This window comes from Xenopus laevis, chromosome 3S (genome assembly GCF_017654675.1).
Source record: "Xenopus laevis strain J_2021 chromosome 3S, Xenopus_laevis_v10.1, whole genome shotgun sequence".
NCBI lineage: Eukaryota > Metazoa > Chordata > Amphibia > Anura > Pipidae > Xenopus > Xenopus laevis.
The window spans coordinates 48,762,595-48,785,582 of record NC_054376.1 but is presented as its reverse complement, the minus strand read 5'-3'; positions in this window follow the sequence as shown (position 1 = coordinate 48,785,582).

Below are 22,988 nucleotides of genomic sequence, written 5' to 3'. Positions count from 1 at the left end.
AAAAAACATTCCAAATCCTATTTTATCACATTATTCAAGCAAAATGAACTTTAATTACACTATATAAATTATTTGAATCTGTTTTTCTTCAGTCTGGGAATTCATAATTATAGTAAGCAGACAGGAGCCATTTTGTGGACACTGTTATTAAGACAAGCCTTGCATCATCTCAGAATCTTGTTTGTGCACCAGAATGGGGGACCTGATGTCCATTTCCTTGCCCTGGCTACACAATGAAATGGTAAAGAGAACTGGGGGAATGTGTGGAGAGCAGTGACATCTAGGAAGTGCTGAATGGAAAGTGAAAGTAATTGTCTGCCCCGCCTCTATGCCACTGGCATAGAGGAGGGGCAGACAATATTTGATTGACAGCTGAGATTTTTAAATGAGCTTACAACAGCTATGAATGCTTTAATAAAAAATAGAAATTGGATTTCATGTTTAATTTGAAAAGGACTTTTATTATACAGATTTTTGTGTCTGGATGACAGGTCGACTTTAATACACGTAGAGTTGAAATAAATATTGGTAAAACAGGACGACCTCTAGACATTTTGATGGGCAGTAGATTTTTGCCTCAATATTGTCTGAATATTTTATGAACTTTAAAACACAGGAACCAAGAAAATAGTAATTGTGGCACGTGCAAAAGTTTGAACACCCTAGCAAATCAGTATTTGGTAAGACCCCACCTTGGCACAGATTACAGCATGTAAATGCATTATGTATCCATCTGAGAGTCTTTCATTTATGTTTTACGGATTTTCACGCATATTTCCTTGCAGATTACTTTAAAATGCTGAGATTTTACCAATTTGCATGTCTGAGACCTACCCACAGATTTTCAATGATGTTTACGGTAAGTCCAGGGGGCTGTTAGGGCCATTCCAAAACCCTTAGCTTTATTTTCTTCAAGTGGCTCAAGGTGGCTTTTGAGGTATGTTTAGTATCACTGTCTTGATGTAGGAGCCTGATCCCCTTTTTTAGCCTGACTGTTTTACGATAGCATACAAAATGAGCTGATCTTTAGTAGAAGATATTCTTCCCTCTATATATACATGCTTCCTGTGCTGTTAGCTGCCACACAACCATAACATATTAACCCCCATATTTAACAGTTGACAATGTGTTTTTTCACTGGTCCTTTTTTCCCTCAAACAAATATTTGCTGATTGTGGCTAAAGAGTTCAATTTGTAAACTATCTGTTCCACAGCACTTGTTTCCAAAAGGCCCCTGGTTTGTCTAGATACTCTTTTGCATAACTCAAACATTGCAGGTAAGGCTCCTCCTGATAACTCTTCCATTCAGGTGATGTTGGTGCAAGCAACACTGCCCAATGGAAAAGTGCAACACATCTCCTGTGTCAGATAGACTTTCCTAGGTCCTTTACATTCATATCAGGGTTTGATTTGCCTTTCTGGCAGCATATAAGCAGTTGTCTCTGTTTTCTTGCTCTTCCAGATGTTGCCTTGAGTTACATTCCTTCATGATGTTACAGAGCAGTGATCCCCAACCAGTGGCTCATGAGCAACATGTTGCTCACTAAAACCTTGGATGTTGCTCCCAATGGCTCCAAAACAGGTGCTTATTTTTTAATTCCTGGCTTGGAGGCAAGTTTTAATTGTATAAAAACCAGATTTACTGCCAAACAGAGCCTCCTAAAGACTTCCAGTCCATATAGGGGCTTTTTTCATGCTTGTGTTGCTCCCCAACTCTTTTTTACAATTTAATGTGACTAATGGTTAAAAATGTTGAGAACCCGTGCTGTAGAGGAACAGCCCAAAACTTGGGGTGTCAGAGATTTTATATAGCTCTGTCATTGTCAGCAAATGACAGCTCCTAATGGCTATTAAGGCCTAATGAGGGACCTTGTTTATCATTGCACAAGGGGGTGGGTGTTCATACTTTCACAAATGCCACAATTACCATTTTATTTGTTTCAACATTTGTAAAAACAAAAATGTGCATTAACATTGCAAATATGTTTTTACACACTGATTCCTGTAGTAGTTGCTACTTTTCGCTTACAAAACTAAATATATAATTGGGCAAAGGTTGCCCAAACTTTTGCAAGGAGGATGAAGACATTTTCATGTATTTAATGGTGATAATTTAAACTTGCCTTTTTATTAATGACGCCCAATGCAAAAGCACAGGTTTTCATATCCAAACAGACTGAAGCTGCACACTTGTAAACCCAGTCCAACAACTACAGACACAATTGCAGAATAATTAAAAGAAAGCCCTGTACGAAATTAGTAGACTAACAGGAAGGTGGCATATTTAACTTTCGTCTAGAACAAATAATGACAAGTTGGATGTGGTGTAACAATTCTGGCATTTGCAACACATTTTTCCATGTGTTAAGAACAGTGCATTCAGAAAATGGCATTAAATTGTCATTAACACAAGAATGCCAATCTTTTTCGGAATAGAAAAAATTATTTTGTTATAGCAGGCATAAGTTATTTTAAAATGGTGTTAACATGTGGCATTAGACCATTCGCAAGAGCCAAATTACATTTTACACCACTGTTGCCAACAACAACATTTTTGTAAACCCCTGAATCCAATCATTTTTCCAGGACAACTAACCAGCACTATAAATTAGATAAAAGTAGCTACATACAGCAGCATGTACATCACCTTTATCCAAAACAAAGAGAAGCTCTCCAGTGTCCATACTCACTGCTCTGTTATCCACTGTATTTGTATTATGGTGACGGGGCTGGCTAGAGTCAAAGTCCTGGAGGACCCTCAGAAAATATCTAGTATAGGTAAATCTAAAGCTGGCCATAGACGCAAAGATCCGATCGTACGAATCAACGTACGATCGGACTTTCCCATCTCCCGACCCTCCACTAACCATTCAGATCAAAGTCTTTACCATTCCGATCAAATAAGAACAGATCACCCAATGTTCTGCCCCTGACAGCAATCGTAGGATACTTATGTCTGACAACACTAGTGACAGTCTCCCTCTGAAAATCGTACGATCGGTAATACACGCAGAGATATTATCGGCAGCCGACAGAAATTTTCTAACCTGTCCGATCGACCAAACGACCGATCTCCGACGGACGAAAAATGTCGGGACTCTCCACACATGGTCCGAAAATCGTACGAATCCACGATTCGTATGATCGGATCTTTGCGTCTATGGCCAGCTTAAAACAACTGGACTTGCTGAGTAATCATTGAAGACGTTTCATTACTCATCCAAGCAGCGTCTTCAGTTCAACTGACTGGTGTGGTTAGTTCTCAGCATACAAACTCATCCACTAATCCAATCACAATGGCACATTGTAACTACTACTAGATATACCATGACCTGGATGAAAAAAAATCTTCATAGTCACCCTGGGAAATGTTTAGCTCAGAAAAGGTGAGAGAGGAAAGAAAGTGGAATAAAAATCTTCGACCCCTATCTTAGGGATTGGAGCAGTGATCCCCAACCAGTGGTTCATAAGCAACATGTTGCTCACCAACCCCTTTGATGTTGCTCTCAGTATCCTCAAAGCAGGTACTAATTTTTGAATTCTGGCTAAAGGTGTACTGCCAAACAGAGTATCCTGTAGGCTGCTAGTCCACATAGGGGCTACCAAATAGCCAATCACAACACAAATTTTCATGCTTGCACTTCCCCAACTCTTTTTACATTTGTATAAATACGTTTTTTCTGTGGTAAACGTGTGTTCGGTGCATATTACAATCACAAGAACTTTAAACTAAATTGTTAGGCCAGCTAGCTAGCTTTGTCATGAGCACTGGTATGTGAGTTGGATGCAGTTAGAGACATCCTACTTTATCTGTATACATCTGCTACTTGTACCTGCATTTAGGTTCCATTTAAATTACTTGTATACTGAGGTGACCCAAACCCATTTATGTAAAGCCAGGAGAATGACCAGACTCCTAATAATAACAGGGCGAATATACTGTAAGGGCTGTGTTTGAACTGGGAAAATATTCACACTTATAAAGAAAGATATACTGTATATGCTACAAAATCAAAACTCCATTTATTGACATATACATTAAAAAGAACCATAACCCTATCCATAAAAAATATGTAACAGCTGAACTCTCATAGCAGAGGGGCCTATTACCAATGTTCCCTTAAATTGCTTCTCCAAGTGTGCAAGAAAATTATTTTGTGTGCTCATTTCAAACTATTATGTGCTCAACGGTGTGCTCAAGTCAGAATTGATACAAAAATGTTGTGTTTTCACACAAAATTGTTTGCACACACCACAATTTGTTGGTGAGCTGGCCTCAAAATTTTGTGTGCTTTGAATAATGCAAATTTCATATAGTCATAGTGCTGGTACTTCAAAAGTACTAACTATGAAAGATTTTTGTGTTAACATTTTTTCTCAACCATTTGAGGGACATGCCACATTTGTTTTAGGGTGGGCTTATGACTAGGACATTAGAGGATCTCTTTTGTCTTTATTTTGCTTCCTTGAACATTTGTAATAATAAGTGGCCACTTCAATAATTTGCACCAACATTTCTAGTAAAGACGTATATACGACCTATATGTACCCATCCTATTCAAATTGACCTAAACTTAATTGTAGTTTCGCTCGGCAGAATTTAACGCTAAAAGATCGCTATGAAATGGTTGCGCTGACAAATTAACGCTAGCGAAACTTCACCGGCGTTCGGCTGCTGAGACGCAGCTTTGCATTTTAGTCAATTAGCGTACTGGTAATGAAATTGCACCTACCGAACTGTGGTGGATCATTTGCTGGTTGAAATTAACTCTTTAGTGAATTCAGCCCTTAATGTGTTAGAAAAAAGAATATGGCAGTTCATTATACACTTTTAAAGGAATTGTTCAGTATTAAAATAAAAACTGGGTAAATAGGCTGTGTAAAATAAAACATGTTTATAATATAATTAGTTAGCCAAAAATGTAATGTATAAAGGCTGGAGTGTCAGGGAGCCTGTCGGCTCCCAGCGGGAGACATCTGGACCAAGGAGGAAGCTTAGGGTAAAGGTTCAAGTTTGCGGTATCCAGAAAGGGGTCAGGCGTAATCGTAGTCAAGTTCAGGCAAATGTTCAAAAAGGCAGGCAGCAGGAAACAGGATCAGGGTCAAACCAAGGGTCAGGAAACCAGGAAACAAGAATATAGAAACTAAGAAAACCCAGGAACACAATATAGCAATTACTATTGAACCGGCGTCTTCGGCGTCCTTTTATTTTAAATTTGGTGCCAAAACACGGCGTAATGACGTCAGACGTTTGCGGGCCGACATCAACGCTCCGGCGCCAAAACCTGTGCAGCTACCATCGGCGCCGCCCTCTTGGATTCACCATCGCTGGGAAGGTAGGCGCGCCACAACGCTCCTGACATGGAGTTACTGGATATATAACAGAACAGAACACTACTTCCTGCTTTGCAGCTCTCTTGGTTTCCACTGATTGGTTGCCAGGCAGTAACCAATCAATGACTTGAGGATGGGGCACATGGGTCATAACTGTTGCTTTTGAATCTGAGCTGAATGCTAAGGCTCAGTTGCAAACTCACTGAACGGTTATGTCCCATGTGGCCCCCCTTCAATTCGCTGACTGACTCAGAGAGCTGCAAAGCAGGAAGTAGTGTTCTGGCTATTATGTTACACAACCAGTCACTCCAGCCCTTATTACATTACTAACTATATTAGAAACATGTTTTATTTTGCAGTCTATCTATTTACCCAGTAATCTACATCTGAACTGTTCATTTAAATATAGAATATATGTGCTTTAGAAAGTAATGATTTGAGCTGATTTATTGAACATTTCTGTAAAAATAACTGATCGTCCCACCACCTGTTCAACTTCCTGCTTCCTCCTTTCCCAGGCTGTGCAGGGGAGCTGGTGGCACTCCACACACTGCACTTTAACATAGGAACCAACCAGCAGCTAGGCTGACCTGATAGGTGACTGAAAACACACACATGTCTGGTAGGTATGGCAGGAATGATTTCAGTATATACTGTAGCACAGGGGTCCCCCAACCTTTTGTACTCGTGAGCCACATTTAAATGTAAAAAAGGGTTGGAGAGCAACACAAGCATAAAAAAGTCCATGGGGATGTCAAATAAGGGCTGTTATTGGCTGTTTGGTAGCCCCTATCTGGACTGGTGGCCTACAGAACTGTTTGGCAGAACACCTGTTTTTTTATGCAACCAAAACTTACCTCCAAGCCAGGAATTTAAAAATAAGCACCTGCTTTGATGCCACTGGGTGCAACATCCAAGGGATTTGTGAGCAACATGTTGCTCGCGAGCTACTGGTTGGGGACCCCTGCGTGTAGCACCTGTTTTTGTTTTCACAAAGAGGCATCTTTTACTCTAATCTACAGGTGTAGTTGTACTGCAAAATTCCACTTTGTACTCAACCTGAAAGATAAAGCTGTAAGAGTTAATGCTTATGGTGAAATGTGATGTCAGCTGTTTGTAGTAACAATCTGGAAATAGTAACTGATGTAAATTCAGGGCACTCGGCACTGTCGGAATGATTTATCAACCTTGCTGCACTGAATTATTTACATTCTGGGTTCCCAATTACTCCATTATCTTTATAGAATCTTTGTGCACACAACTGAGTTGTAACCTTGGCTGATGTTATTGATGTGGACAAATAAAGGCATGTTGTAATCAATATAAGAAAAAAATGAAAACAGTTAATTTGTAACAGAAATGAACATGTACTGTTGAAGGAATTGTATTGGTTTTGATTATAGTGACCTTTTTCTGCTTTCAGGCAAAGGGATAGTTCTTGGAAATGAAACAGCTGTAACAATTAAAAAGTAAAGTGCCTGACTTTTTCTTCTCCAAGAGTGAAGAAGTAACCCACTGTATCCATCAATAATTAGCTTGTATGCATGTACAATATCATTTTATTTATACTAGGATAGGCAGCACTGTACAATTTTACAATACAGACAAGTGCACACTGGGAAGACTAACCTTAATAAGTGTAACACCTCAACATCCACTTATTTTGTAAGGAGCAATTAAGTATTGTGGTTTTAGTCTTTCCCTGATGCCCATTTTGAGGTGTCTAGGAGATGGTATAAACCCATAGAACATAAATATTGATATTCTGGCAGGTTTACAACTGGTTACAAAAAGATGTGGTATTATACTTGCAAAGTCAAAAGCTCACAAGCCAGAATGGTGTTGGACAGGGTTGGGACTATGGGTAGACAGGTGACTAGGGCATATACTGTCAGAGGGGGCACTGTTGCTAATATTATATCTTTACCAAACAAAAGAGGACCCTGCTGACAACTAATATATAAAGCATGAAACAACTAAGCAGAGAGCTCTATATTTCAGATCACTGAACTGCAGCTTTTATATGTTAATCCTAAAATATCAAATTTGCATAGTTATTTCATCTTTACATAAGTATTTAATATTCTGTAGTGCCACCGTTTGAGCCAGTGACCATTTTAAGAGGTTATTTACTAAACTCCAGCAAAAATCCTGAAAAATTCGCGATTTTTTAGTATAAAATCTGACTTCACGAATAACCAATTTTTCAGAATTTATTATACCCTGAGGATGGAAAAGTCTGAATCAGAAAATCCAGCATCTCAGACCTGTCGAGGTTGCATATACTGTAAGTCAATGGGAGAAGTCCCAATGATTTTTTGATGTGTGCTGTGTTTCGTGCAATACCCTGAAGATTTCTGATTTTTTGGAAAAAAAGCATACAAAATCAAAGTTTTCGGGTGAAAAATCCGAAACAAATCGTGAAATTCGGATTTTTTTATGCAAAGCACATTTTCTGGAAGATCTTATAATAAATAATGAATGGAGGAACAAATTGACGGCACTTCTGGAGAAGATTTATTACTGCTGTATATCCTAGGATATACAGCAGTAATAAATCTTCTCCAGAAGTGCCGTCAATTTGTTCCTCCATTCATTGTACCTTAGCAGTCGGATACTGCTGGACAGAGCACCTGGACAAGTACCTGTGGGGAGCAGTAGCGGTCCTTTTTTCTAGTCTCCTATCTTATAATAAATACACTGAAAAGCTTGTGCGGATTAGATCGGAGTTTGTGCCTGGAAACCTTGAGATACATTTGTTTTATTGCATGATCCCAAAACCCAAGGCCAAAAATATGTGATCAATTACTGAGGTGCACAAGGTTCAGATTGTTCTAGAGCAAATCTGCCATAAAGAATGGTCAAAATCAATTGTGTGAAAAGCTAGTACATACCTACCCAAAAGACATGGGGGGTTATTTATCAAAGTCATGTACATTCCCCCATGCTTATTTTTGTAGTATACTGATTCTGTGTATTTTGCACTATACATTCTCCCTGAGGCCCAATTTCTGCTGATGAAAACAACTCCACAACATGATGGTCCACTACTATACTACTATATTAAGAACTTTGCATAACACTATGCAGACTATATGAAACAGTTCAAATACAGGCTCACACATGTTTTCTTTTATCAATGCTGCCTTATGACCTAGCTTTGTAAGCCCCCCTGCTGTAGAAGGTCTGAGCTAAACAACAGTGTTCCATCTAAACTCCATACAACCTCAAGAAATAGAATAAGTCCCAATGTGGCTACCAGCGTTTCATTTATTTAGAGTTGAACAGTTCAAAATCAAATTGTTGTGCTAGGGTAAAATGCTGGGTTCTCTTCCCTGGCTCTGCAAAACTGTTCAGAAAACCCTTTAAAATAGTAAGTTAGGTTGAAAGAAAAACACGCATACATCAAGTTTAACCTTTTAGGTCTATATATAACCTGTTAGGCTATACTGATGAGCCCCCAGTATATGAAAAAACTGTCTATGGTTGAGATTAGCAACTGCTTTGCCTATATTAAAAAAAACCTGTGGTTGAGAATCAGGCTGTAGGGTATTCCATGAAGATGGAAATTCCTGGCTCAATGATTATGGATTGCTATCCAGAGTTATTTGTGCCTTGCATGCAAATGAGAAATAATTCTCCTCATTCTGTATATGGTTCATATGGATAGTGCTTAGGACGTGGGAATAATCCTTAGAAGCACTGTACCAGACAAAGCTAATTGTGGCCCTGTTAGAACAAGAATTTCCCTTTAGGGGGCATTGGATTTGCTGCTTGGGGCAGAAAACAACCTAGAGTCATTCCTAATAAAGAAACCAGAAAAGTCCGATATACAGGAATGCAGTTGTCAGTCCTGTGACTTCCTAATTTTCTATTCTAATAAAACAGTGCATTGTACTACTGGTGATTAAGCTCAAAAAAATCCGTATTGGTTGCACAACATGCACCAAGCATAATAGATTCTATACCTGTATATAGATTTTACTGGCATAGAGAATGTTTGAACAGAGTCCTGTTATTTGGCAGCGAGAGAAATGCAAGTAATGTCACTGGTGATATCTAGCTCTCTATTTGGCCAGCAATGATACGTTTGCCACAGCTACAGACAGGGCCACAATTAGATGTTCTCATTCAGCTGATGGCGCTGGGCCAAACACTTGTACTCCACACTCTGTCTAGAGCCCTGTTGTTGCACAAATGTTAGACTATTTCCAACTGTGAGCCCCCTGTGTGAGCCAGAGAAGGGTATAAGTGCACAATGTTTATCTGTAAGCAGAAATTGGATAGGAGCAATTGCAGTCTGCAATATTATCAGCATCAGAGACGTTTTCTATTTGCCAGTATGTACTTCACTGTGTATACTGTATGTCTATATACTTAATTTGCTATATACTCTATCAAAGTATTTTAAAGCTCTTTTAAACAGAAATTCTTGTATTGGTTGTATTTTTGTGTGTACCTTCTCTATGTTTAATGCATAAAACTATTTATTAGAATTATTGTTGTTATTGCAGAATATGTTGGCACTTTATAAATACATGTTCCATATGTTGTGATAAATCCGCTGAGAAATGGTCCATATCACTATGTGCCACATGAATGGAAGCTGCCGTTCACCATCATTGACAGGCAGTTTTGAAATAGAAAAGGATTTCAATTTGCCCCTAAAAACAGGACAAGTAGAAAAGGATAGGGGTATAATTAGGCCTGATATGTTCAGAAAGGCAATTCATAAGCAAGTGTCCATTCTTATAAAGCTGGACACATTTGTAAAGCAGTTTTCCAAAAGACACAGGAGCCCCCATTTACTATTTTATAAAGCAGCTGCATTTTTAGCTTAGGTCCCAACTGTTAATTATGACTGACTGTAACAAATGATTCTTTCACTAGAAATTAAAGCCTGATACATGTCAACCATAGCTAAATGTGTCGCGAGTGTGTGTTATCACTTAGCTAATGACGCACCACTCTCACTCTCGTGCATTCCATCTCAACATCTCTCCTCTCATGCCAAACATAGGCCACCCAATTTACAAGGTCTGGAGGCACAGCAAATTCTTTCCACTTTATGGCTTCAGTTTACTAATAATGTTTATTATTTTAATTAATAAGCAGAGAATTAACAACATGAGATAAATCCAATCCCATTTCTAGAAAAAAAATGTAAAAGCATCCAAATATACAGTATACTCATTTTTTTCATTCTTAAAATAATCTGCAGTTGCACTGTCAGTTTTCTGCCTTATTAGTTGAGGGAGCAGCAAATTCCAATTTAAATCTGAAATGTGACATTAAAGGGAACATATACACTATCGCATGATATAAACTTGCGCATATTAGCCTTCTAAGCACTTTACATTCGTTTATATTAATTATTATTATTTTTGTTATTTTTAAGGGTTTTATGATAGCTGCAGTAACTGTTACACTATATATGAATATGTCGTATATGTTTCAGAATGCACCCATTCTACTACCTGTGGCATTGTTCTCCAAGCTGGAATCCATGGTGACATCCTTTATAATATGCAAATAAGCAGCCAAGAATTAAATTGGCAGTATTGACCGCACCTAAGGATTGGCCCTAACGCATCTCTTCCTGTACTATTTAGCTGCAGAACTTACCCACCTGGCAGAAGATACTGGTTCTCTTGAATCTCTAGCTAATCTACCCTTTTGTAGACATACCCAGAATGGGTGGCCACTCTCTACTTTTCGAGCTGGCACACTGACCTTAAGGAAGGCGTTAGCTCTAAATAAGTCTGACACCCCAAAATTTCACCCAATATACCCAATATATGGCTGAATCTGCGCCTACCACATCTGCAAACATTCCAGACCCACACTTGTGGGCAAAATACAAACTCAAGTATTTGGGCCAGCTAGATAAAGATCAGATACTTAAATAATTTACAGACTTATCTCAGGAATTCCAACTACCACGTACTATGTTCTACCGGTACCTTCAGGTCAGACATGACCTGAACGCACAATTTCCGACTATGCCCACATTGGAAACTCCAGCCCTGGAGACTATGCTAAGGGTACCTGATAAGAAAAAGTGTCTGTCTAATGTGTATAATTTGTTGAATCCCCAAAGAGGTAATCCATACGTAAAATGTTATAACAAATGGTTACAAGATATCCCTACATTGGATTCGGATGACTGGGATGACATAACTGATTCCTTTGTACACACTGTGAAATGCAGTGCAGATACGCTAATACAATATAAGATGATACATCGACTGTACTATACACCTGTGTATGTGCACCATATGGGTTTGACTCATCTTAGCTTCCCACCTGCTAAGTCACCTGAGATATTTTTATTGGGAGACATTGACCAGCTAATCCCACATCAACACCAACGGCAACTGTTTCGCCTACCTTTCTTCTATGCAAGGAAAGCTATAGCGCTTAAATGGAAGCTCCAGGAACCTCCCACGGTACAGTTATGGAAGAAACTATCAATGCACTCCCCAAGTACAGATTAACAACATATATGGTTAGAGGTTGTCCTGAAAAATTCACCAAAATTTGGGATGCATGGACCTCCTGCCAAGAGACTGCTACTGATGTGGACCGAACCTAGACCAATTAAGCTGTTGATCTATAACCTGGCCATTTGGTGACCCAACCTTTTCACAATTCCCTATACAACCGTCTCATAAGTATGTCTTTTCTTTTTTTCACATGTTTAATTCCTTTTTTTGTTTAAAATTTAAAATGCAAAATAGAAACAATAAAAAATATGAATATGTCAGCATGAGTGTCTACTGCTATTTGGCCTGGGCAAGGGCAGGGTAAAAATTTAACACAGTGTTCTGCTCAGGCAGAAAAGGTATATTGACTCTTCCATGCTCAGTTCAGTTATTTATTTTGAAAGAAAATTAAGCTTTTGCCATTCTCCCATCCCAGACAGACCAGCAGGGGTTGCTGTGCTCCTGTTCCAAAATCATAGCAGCAATGTGAAAATGGCTAAAACAAAAAAGTACATTGAAAAATTGTTCAGAAGAGCACTGTCACCTTTTCTACATTAATTCATATGTAGGGGATATGTGATCTACAAAGCTTAGCAATTGGTATGGCTGATATGTGACCCTGCCAACAAGAAAGCAGAATTATTGTTAGCCTTGATTGCAAATTGTCTTGCTATGTCTTCACAGGAGCTGCCATTCATGTTCTGGTTGGGCTATGGGGCCCACAATTGCTGAGCAGATAATATATAAGCCATAAAGAAAACATTTGTTTTAGTTCTGTAGCTGAGATAAACACTAATCACATTGTATTCACAACTCTCTACAACACCAGAGGGTGAAAAATGTTTCACTTCAAAACAGTTTTGCTAACAATAAATATTTTATTTACAGGAAGGAAGCAAAAAATGTGTAAAGGCGCAATTGTTTGCAATTTGCATACTGCTTTCCACCTTCCTTGAACTGCCACAGATTTCAGAAAAGCATAGACCTACACCTATTTTTATGAATACAGCCAGGGCAGCTGCTGACAAATTGACAAACGAGGACCAGGCAGCAGCACCCTGCAAATTACTACGGGTGGCAAAAAGCGGTTCCTGGTAACTTTAAAGCAAAAGGAAGGCATGTTTTACTTGGTGTGCCAAAATTTAAGCACCCCCAAGTGATTTTATTTACTTAAACTGCATCTGTCCGCAAGCACGAGCTGATAGGAGCACGGGCCCGGGATGTCAGTTAAGTAGATATAATCACTTTGAGGTGACTAACTTTTGGCACCCCCCAGTAGGGATGCACCGAATCCACTATTTTGGATTCGGCTGAACCCCCGAATCCTGCACCTTATTTGCATATTCAAATTAGGTATGGGAAGGGGAAAACATTTTTTACTTCATTGATTTGTGACAAAAAGTCACACGATTTCCCTTTCCACCCCTAATTTGCATATACAAATTAGGATTCGGTTCAGCCAGACAGAAGGATTCGTCCGAATCCGAATCTTGCTGAAAAAGACCAAATCCTGGATTTGTTGCATCCCTACCCCCAAGTAAAAATGCCTTTCCTTCTCCCTTAGGAGCAGACATTCTGGCTTGTAAATCAGAATTTAGGCACTTCTGGTGCAGAGAGCATTATTGCACTCTCTGTAGTACTGATGAAGCCCCCCTTGACCTGCTCCAACATAAAAAAACTGTGTCGGGGCAGGGGGTATCATCCACTAGGCCACCACAGTGGCTTGAATACATCTTTCTGCATCCGGCAGAGCTGTATTGATGGGTTGAGGGAAGAGACACCCCCTTCTTAGCCCCTACCATTAGCCATTATTCAGACAATCAAGATGAGGAGCTCTGCAGAGGGTTACTAGTCCCCGGGCAGAAGAACAGATGCATTCTTGCCCCCCTTGGTGCTTTTGTACTCTTGCCTGGGGGCATGACCCCTATAATCTTGTAAATGTACATAAATCATTTTCACTTAATGGTGTTAATAGCCCTTTTTTTAAAAAAAAAAATACAATATACAGTACCCCAGTACAGTTATCCGGGCACCCTTTATCCAGGAAGCTTCGAATTATGGGAAGGTTGTCTCCCATAGACTTCATTTTAATTAAATAATTCAACACTTTAAAACATATTTCCCTTTCCCCTGTAATAATAAAACAGTACCTTGTACTTGATCCTAACTAAAATATAATTAGTCCGTATTGGGTTTATTTAATGTTTAAATGATTTTTTTAGCAGACGAGGTAGAAAATTACGAATTACGGAAAGATCCCTTGTCCTGAAAACTCCAGGTTCCTAGCATTCTGGGTAACAGGTACCATACCTAACATACAGTGCAAACTGTCTCTATGTATGTTTTTTATCTCATGGTATTTGAACTAGGAGGCAAGTCTTCTTGCTGGAGATTTCTCCTTTCCTACCCGCACCTGACTGTACCCCAGATCTCCTGTTTTATAGAAGTCAGGATGCTGAAATACAAGTCACTGTGGCTGCTGGTAAGTATAAACTATGCAAAAACAACCATTTAGGACAATTTGAACATTTTCTAGCAGTTTGATAACACTAATTGTTATTTTTACCATTACTTTATTATAGCATAGTGTTGACAGATTACTCTCAGTCCTGGTATGAAAAAAAGCCTCAGCTAGCAGAACTATAAAAATAAACAGAGCCAGTTAGCTAAAAGAATATGACGATTGCTCTAACATGAGAGAGTTATTTTGTGGCTCCACAAGCTAAAGGCAGACCTAAAGCTGCTGCCTTATGTTCTATGTGTGTGCATGTGTGTGTTCTTTGGCAGTTGTGTTATCTTTTGTTCCTTGTAGATTAGAAGCTGGCTATAAGCAGTACCATGCAGAACAGCTGCTCCTTGCTCACAAATGGACTTGTTTCTTATGAAGGTTCTGTTCTGAAGAATGCCACTAACATGCTTTTTTTTCTAAGGCTGAGATGCCAGGGGCCCACCAGAAAACCTTACACCTTGGGCCCACTTTGTAAACTATTATTCCTCCTCTCCTCAACTGCTTTATTCTCCTAGTCTTTTATATTTACTTACTATACTATACTATTTAATTGACATTCATTTTTGTAGTCGTTTTGTGTGCAGCATTTAAAATAGTATCATTCAAAGTGACAGTATAAGCCTGCTAAGTGCAGAAATAATCATCAAGTAAAGCAGTCTGCATTCTGTAAGATAATATAACTTATGCAAAAGCAAAGAAACATCTGTAACTTGCATTCTGATGTAATAAAAAAGATCATTTTTAAAATACATTTCTAGAATGAATCTTCAAAACACAGCTATAACAATGAGTCATGTATATATACTGGAAATCTGCTGTTGTGAGACAGATGTTTTAATTTCCCCCTTTTGTCTATACACCTCATAAAGTGGCTTACTGTCTAAACACCATCATCTTAGCCCTGACTTGATGCACAGAGATCCATCGGGGAGTTTACTGTTTTGGGCCCATACATAAGGGCAAATTTACAAAAGGGAGAATTTTTGCCTGCGAAGGCTCCGCCACACTTTGTTCCACTTCGTCAGGTGCAAATTTGTTACCACTGCGGTAATTCAGTAAAATGTGAAGTTGCATCTCTGCAGCAGAACACTCTCACTATCGTAAATTCGTTAGCGCAAGCATTTCATATCGAACTTTCGCTAACCTTCGTTTCTGCCTACTGAAACTTCATTAGTACACTTGCACTTAGATCAGTTTGAATAGGGCAGGTACATACAGGTCGTAGATACGACTTTATTAGAGATTTTGCAAATGCTTGAAGTCACCACTTAGTATTAAAAATGTCCGAGGAAGCAAAATAAAGTCAAAAGAGATCCTCTAATGTTCTAAACATACACCCTAAAACAAATGTGGCATGTCCCTCAAATGGTAAAGACAAAAAATGTTAAAACAAACATTTTTAATAGTAACAACTTTAAAGACAATCCCGCTTTAAAATATGAAAAAAACGCCAGAGTTTTTTTTTATAATTTTTATGACTTTTCAGCATAGAGTGTATGATGTCACTGACATAAGATTGAGGAGGATGTAGCTTCATCTTCATCCTATCAGTTTGTCTGGTCTAAGCTGGTGAAAGAAATCTGACGAAAGAGGTAATGGGCTGTAAAATTCATACTCTAGTGAATTTGCAGAGTAACAATCGGTTGCCTGAGCGAAATTTGCCTGCCAATAGTAGGGCGCGAGACTTCGTTAGCGTTGAACTGGTGAGTTGTCCTCTACGCCTGTTAGTAAATTGGCGATATCCATGTGGATTGAACTTCTGGTGAATTCTCGCTAGCGACGGCCACTTTGACCTTTAGTAAATCTGCCCCATAAACTAATAGCATGCCAACCTAGCCCTGCATTTTAAGTAAAAAAAACAGTTGGCTACCAAACCTAAAGATACTGTGGGTCAGATTCAATTTGATTAACTTGACTGAGAAAAAAACAAAATAGTCTATAAGAAAATCTGGAATAATAATATGGGGTTTTCTCAAGTTTTTTTTCCAAGTTTTTTGAAAACATATGTCTTACTGATTAACTTTTTTCAAGGTATGTATATATATATATATATATATATATATATATATATATATATATATATATATATATATATATATATATATATATATGGAAAACAGTTACTTTTCAGATGATTATTTCTTCTTGGGTCAGATTTTTATTTCCTTTTGGCAATGCCATTGCATTTGTTATGAATATTGTGTTGCGTCCGTCGCTAAATTGCTTGACAAAGTGCTATACTCCATTCCAAGTACCTTAATTAACAATTGACACCACTGCCGGCTCTCCTGGGTATATACATTTCACTGGATTTCATATGTAAAGATTCAGATTTTGTTCATGTTGTATGAATAAGCTTTAGATGCTGGTTGAGGTTGCAATGCCCACAATGCAACCTCAATCAACTCACCCATATTTGTATAGGCCCTGCTTTCACAGTGTGTGCATGTGTGTTCAATGATAAAGGCCCCTGAGTTGCTAAACTCTGTAGGAGAAAAGGGACTAAAAAAATGTTTCAGTCAGTTCAGTGTTAACAATCCTTATTTTTCATTTCCCCTAGTTGAGTAAAGCTCATCTTTCATGAGATGAAGAACTTTTTCCACTGTCAGAATCCACCATGCTTTGTTTATCATTGGTACAAACTGACAGGGAAATGGGATTTTCCCTCGGGCTGCCATGCACGGATATGTAAAATTAGCTTATTTGTGTTTTTTTTTCTAAGAAATGTTACAGGGAGAGGCACTCTTGGGACTACACGGGGAAGCTGTGTCAGCTAATATATATTCCCACACCTAACATACAGTAAGGCAAGTATAGTACGTCTATAATAACATTATTGGGATAGAGTCAGCGACCCTATTGCAAATTACATATGGTCATTGAGGCCCTAATCAACAGTTCTCAAGCTGTTGGTTAACAAAACTTTCTAGCAGCTTAGACAGTCACACTGAAAATGCAGAACATTGCGGCTCATTTCAGGGATGTGAACAGACATCTTGGGTATAGTTCAACTAAGCTTTCGTTTTTCAGAGTATTGAAAATCTAGGAATTTATCACAACCATTCGGCAGGTAGCATTCACGGGTCTTCTGTTTGAATTAGCATTAGTTTGGCTGTTGTGGATTATTCGACCGATAAGCAAAATTTGAAACTGGTTGTTGTGCTCCCAGAGTTGGATGGGCCCTTGGCCCTTGTGGGCCTCAATGCCCCAGATTCGCTGGCTGCCCAGGGCTGGAGAAATACAGTTTCACAGTGTGGGTGACCTATATATTTACTTTCATACAGCATAACGATACATTCTGCCTGCATTAAAATAAATAGGTTACTAAAATTGGTGCAAAATCTGAATACATTGGGGTAATATTTTAACACACAGAGGATTATTTACTAAATTCTGGTCGGGCTTTTTTTTTTAAAACTCAATTTTTTTTTTAAAACTCAAATTTTTTTTTTAAAACTCAAATTTTTTTTTTAAAACTCAAATTTTTTTTTTAAAACTCAAATTTTTCCAGATTTATTAAAGCCCTATACAGCATAAAGACCTGCCGAGGTTGTGTACTGTATTAGTCAAAATCTCTCATAGTGTTTAGCACTGCATGAAAAGAAAGATCATGACTTTTGTACCAATGGGGTGCTCATAATTATCTGTTATCTAAAATGCTCTGGGTCTGGTGTTTTCTGGATAAGGCATCTAACTGTAATGTGGATCTCCATACCTTTAATCTACAAAAAAAAATCTTTTAAAGGTAGTCAATCTAATATAAGACAACATAATTCTAAGAAACTATGCAATATACATTCATTATAATTTTTCTATGGATGTTTAAGTTATTTCTAAATGTATTGCTATTAAAAGCAGTGCTTGTCCCTTTCTGTTATCTGCCCTGGTGGCTCTGGCATGGAAACAATGCAACATAAAACATAGGATTGACAGACCTGCTGGAGGAGACTGGCTTTTGCAACATTGTTTAAAAAGTAACAACCAGGAGGAGTTAAGCAAATGCTACTTTCAATAGCAATTACATTTACAAATAACTTTTAAAGCAATAATATTTTTTTAATAAATTCATATTGGAAAGTTGCTTATAATTGTGTTCTCTTTTATTAGGCAAAAAAAAGATTTGTTTGGTTGACATCAATTGGGTTTAAACATTAATTAAACCAAATAGGATTGTTTTGCCTCCAATAAGGGTTAATGATATCTTAGTTGGGATAAAGTACAACAAATTGTTTTATTGTTACAGAGAAAAAATTAGAATTATTTGATTAAATTGAAGTCTGTAGGAGAAATCTTTCCCGAAATTCAGAGCTTTCTGGTTTTCCAGATAATAGATCCCACTCCTGTAGTAATAAACAAGTTCTATAAGCAATTATTTCAGTTTCCTGTAGGGGGAGCTCTATACACAAAAACACTCATTCTTAAAGCGCTCTCATTGCCCGAAACAGTTTTTAATGTGTTTTGTGTCTGAGAAGAAACCATAAAGATACTGAAATATATTTAAATAGCCAATTATCATAGTAGCTTTATATATTCTGCCTCCTTTGTATGTTTAATGAATCTTTATTCAAACACTGCACATAATGTACATTAGTGGCTTTCTGCTGCTCAGTTAAACAAATTTCTTGTGTTCAGACTTCACATGCTGTTTTGATGTATATATCCATATAATACACAAAAGCCATGAATATCCTGTAAATTATATCCTTATAGACGGTGAGTTCTGATGTCATCAGTTATAAACGGTGAGTTCTGATGTCATTTCTGTCACATGACTCACTGAAATTTGTGTATTATAATAAATAATGTGCCCCCAGTTGTAAAATATGAGGATATTAGAAGTTACCTCGGAGTTCCATGACCTGTATAAAAACACTCGGCCTTCAGCCTCGTGTTTTTATATGGTCATGAAACTCCTCGGTAACTTATAATATCCTTATATTTTACAAGAGGGGGTACTTTATTCACTATATAATCTACAGTCTGGTCATTTCCCTATGGGACCAGACTGTAAATTATATCCTTATAAATGGCGTGTTCTGACGTCAGAACGCGCCGTTTATAACAGGGGCCCCCAGGCCGCCGAATTTGACACAGTGGAATTTGACGCTGCGCGTCCGAAACAGATGCCAGCGCACCCAAATTTGACGTCCGCGACCAAAATTTCAACTCCGACCCCCTGCCCGACCCCCCCACAAAATGTAGATTATAATGCATAATCTACCCCCCTACTAGAAATTTATAAAGATATCAGAAGTCACCTCGGAGTTATGTGACCTGTATAACTCCTCGGTGACTTATAATATCTTTCTAAATTACAGTAGGGGGGTAGATTATCCACTATATATACATATGGAACCAACAAACCCAATGCTTGTTGCCATCTGAAGCTGTGGAACCTCGAGCAACTTAAAGGGGTGGTTCATCTTTAGGTTAAGTTATAGTATTGCTCATTCTAAGCAACTTTTCAATTGGTCTTCATTATTTATTTTGTTACAGTTTTTGAGTTATTTGCCTTTTTCTGCTGACTTCTTCCAGCTTTTGAATGGGAGTCACTGACCTCATCTAAAATCAAACGCTCTGTAAGGCTACACATTTATTGTTATTGCTACTTTTTAATACTTATCTTTCTATGCAGACCCTCTCCTATTCATATTCCTGTCTCTTATTTAAATCAGTGCATTGTTGCTAGGCTAATTTGGACCCTGGCAACCAGTTTGCTGAAACTGCAAACTGGAGAGCTGCTGAATAAAAAGCTAAATAACTCATAAACAACAAATCATAAAAAATCAAAACCAATTGCAAATTTTCTCAGAATATTACTCTCTACATCATACTAAAAGTTAACCCAAAGGAGAACAACCCCTCATTTAGTCTCATGCAAAGCCAGAACTAGGGGGAGGCAGAAGGGGCACATGCCTAGGAAGCAACAGTTTGGGGCACCAGGCACATTACACTTCTGCCTGCCAACCCTTCCTTCTGACCCTTCCAGCATCGGACTGGGTTGTCCAGGATACGCCAGGGCTTCTACCCACAACAATGCCTAAGGGCTGAATGGTGGCTCAATTTCCATTGAAGCATTGAAGTTCAAGGTTTAATTTCAGCCAGGGCACTGTCTATAAGCATTTTGTATGTTCTCCTTGAGCTTGCATGGGCTTGCACAATGCTAATAATCTCTGTAAAGTGCTGTGTAAATGGGTGTGCATTATACAAACAACTGATAATAAATAACCATACCATCATACTACCACCTGTACTATAGATTACATAGAATATTACTTGTGCTACAGACACATTTATCTGCTGACAGATCCATGAGTTATTTCAGTACCTGCTGCTGTTCAATGGTACATTTACTGTCAAAAAGATATTGTATTTGTAGGTCTGAAATATTGGTGCAAGCAGCAATAATTATGCTTTCTGCATTTACAAATTTCAAGAGAAACATAACCAATGGAGAGAATACCTATTACCTAAATAAAGCTTGTTCATGTTTTCTGTTCATACATTTATTTTATTTGCATATCTCGTACAATAATCTATTATTTCAGTATAGATCACAGATCAGTCTGATGACTTTTCCATTCAGCCTCTGCAATGCAACTGTTTGCTGTGTCCCCTCCTAGTGGCAGTATACAGAACTGTACAGTATGTGTTTTTTCCTCTTTGTTTTTCAGTATTCTTAATTAAAATTTGGTACATTCATTTATCTCTCTGCTAAATTGTTATAAACAGCTTTTTATAAAAGAAAAACTACCTTCCAATGCTGTATAAGCAGCCATATTATCCAGAGGTTAAATATTTCTTCTTGGTTTCCATTTGTAGGGGACCCTTAAATTAAACTGTATTTGCTTAATTATGAGTAGTACAAGGGTGATCATACAGTAAATACTGTTTTATGATCTGTCTTTGCAGACTTAATGAGCATAATGTCAATAGTTGTATTCTTTGTCTGCGTACTGACGACTGCACATCCAGTGAGACTTTCAGATAAGCAGGAGTATGAGAATGGGACAAAGAATGGCTCCCCACGAAAAATGAAGGTCCCAGTTAGGGTTGGAAAGAACAAGGGCTTATAATTATACATTGATATTGCTATATTTCTATTTGATATATTGCCCATTCAAATAGTAACAGACTTATGTCACTAGCCTTATAAATGTATATCATTTTATACCGGGTGGCAACTGGGTGTTCTTTTTGCTGTATACAAACAACAAAGGCAGTAAGAGTTTAGTATGGGATACAATTTTCTCAGATCTGGCCATCTTTGTCTTATACAACTTAAATTACACCTGGCATGTGAAGCTGATACATGTCAAAACTAAAGAATTCTGTCTGATAGCTAATAAATAGAAAAAAAACTGCCCTTATTCGGCACTTTTCAGATGATCATGTTCTGCATGTACTACTTCATTAGGTCTTAGGGCCTGGACAGCTGGATATTACGGAGTGTACAGTGAATTTAAAATTGTATCAAGAAATTTTAGAAAAACTTGTTTACAAAAAAATGGCAAGGCATTGGCCCATTACCTGAAGCCTGGGTGATGCCCCATGAAAATGACCCAAAACCCTGCCCTTGCCCTCCACACTCCATAGAAGGACACCAGAACTGCCATTTCTTGCCCACTCAGTGAGGCTCAGGAGGCCTAATAATATGCCACCCCTAATAATATGCCACCCCTAATAATATGCCACCCCTAATAATATGCCACCCCTAATAATATTCCACCCCTAATAATATGCCACCCCTAATAATATTCCACCCCTAATAATATGCCACCCCTTATAATATGCCATCCTAGGCCCAGGTCTGTGTGGCCTTTCATCATATCTGGGCCTGAGCATTTGGGAAAACACTAGACTGAAGGTGCATGAGTTTGATTCTTGTTTGGATAGAAGATTTATATGAAAAAATTAAATAAAATCTTCTTTTATTAAATCTTCATTAAAAGCACAAAAATCCGGATGAGCAGAGCAGGGGAGTACATGGCTCAACGTGTTTCGTGACTACATCGGTCACTTCATCAGAAGCCATAGCAGTGGGGAAGTCACAATGGAAGAAGAGTAATGCAGAGGGCACAAATGACTCCTAAAAGAAATAGGAAGACCAACTGAAAAGTTGCTTAAAATAGGTCTCTAACATACTAAAAATGTAAACAAAGGAGTGTGTTGACATTAATACTGTTTAACCTGCAGCATGTACAGGAATTGTTTACACTGCTTACAGAAAAACTATGTAAAACGAGAACTAAAATGTAAGGGAGGAAAGTGGAATGTAAGGAAAGCAGTGCTTTTCATTGGGAACTCCTATCACTTTCGCTTTATTCATTTCTCTTTGCTAAAATTCCTCCAGCCAATGAATGGTTAACGCTTTAAAGAAGCTGCGGTGGAAATCTTTTAGATCAGGTTGCCCCGGGGCCTCTTAAAGTGTAAGAGCTAGCGGGAACCCTGCCTTTTTATTTTGGCTTGTGCTGCTGTATTTCAGGAGCATGTCTGTCTGTCTGTCTGTCTGCTGCTGCTGCTTTTCCACTGGGAGCATTTAACGCAGAGCCTCCTCGCCTTTCCGTCAGACGCCCAGTAGGTGGCGCTTCAGTGAGTCAGCCGAGCAGCTCCTTCTGTCACCGGCAGCAGACCTGTTGCATTTGCATGCAGCCGTTTGA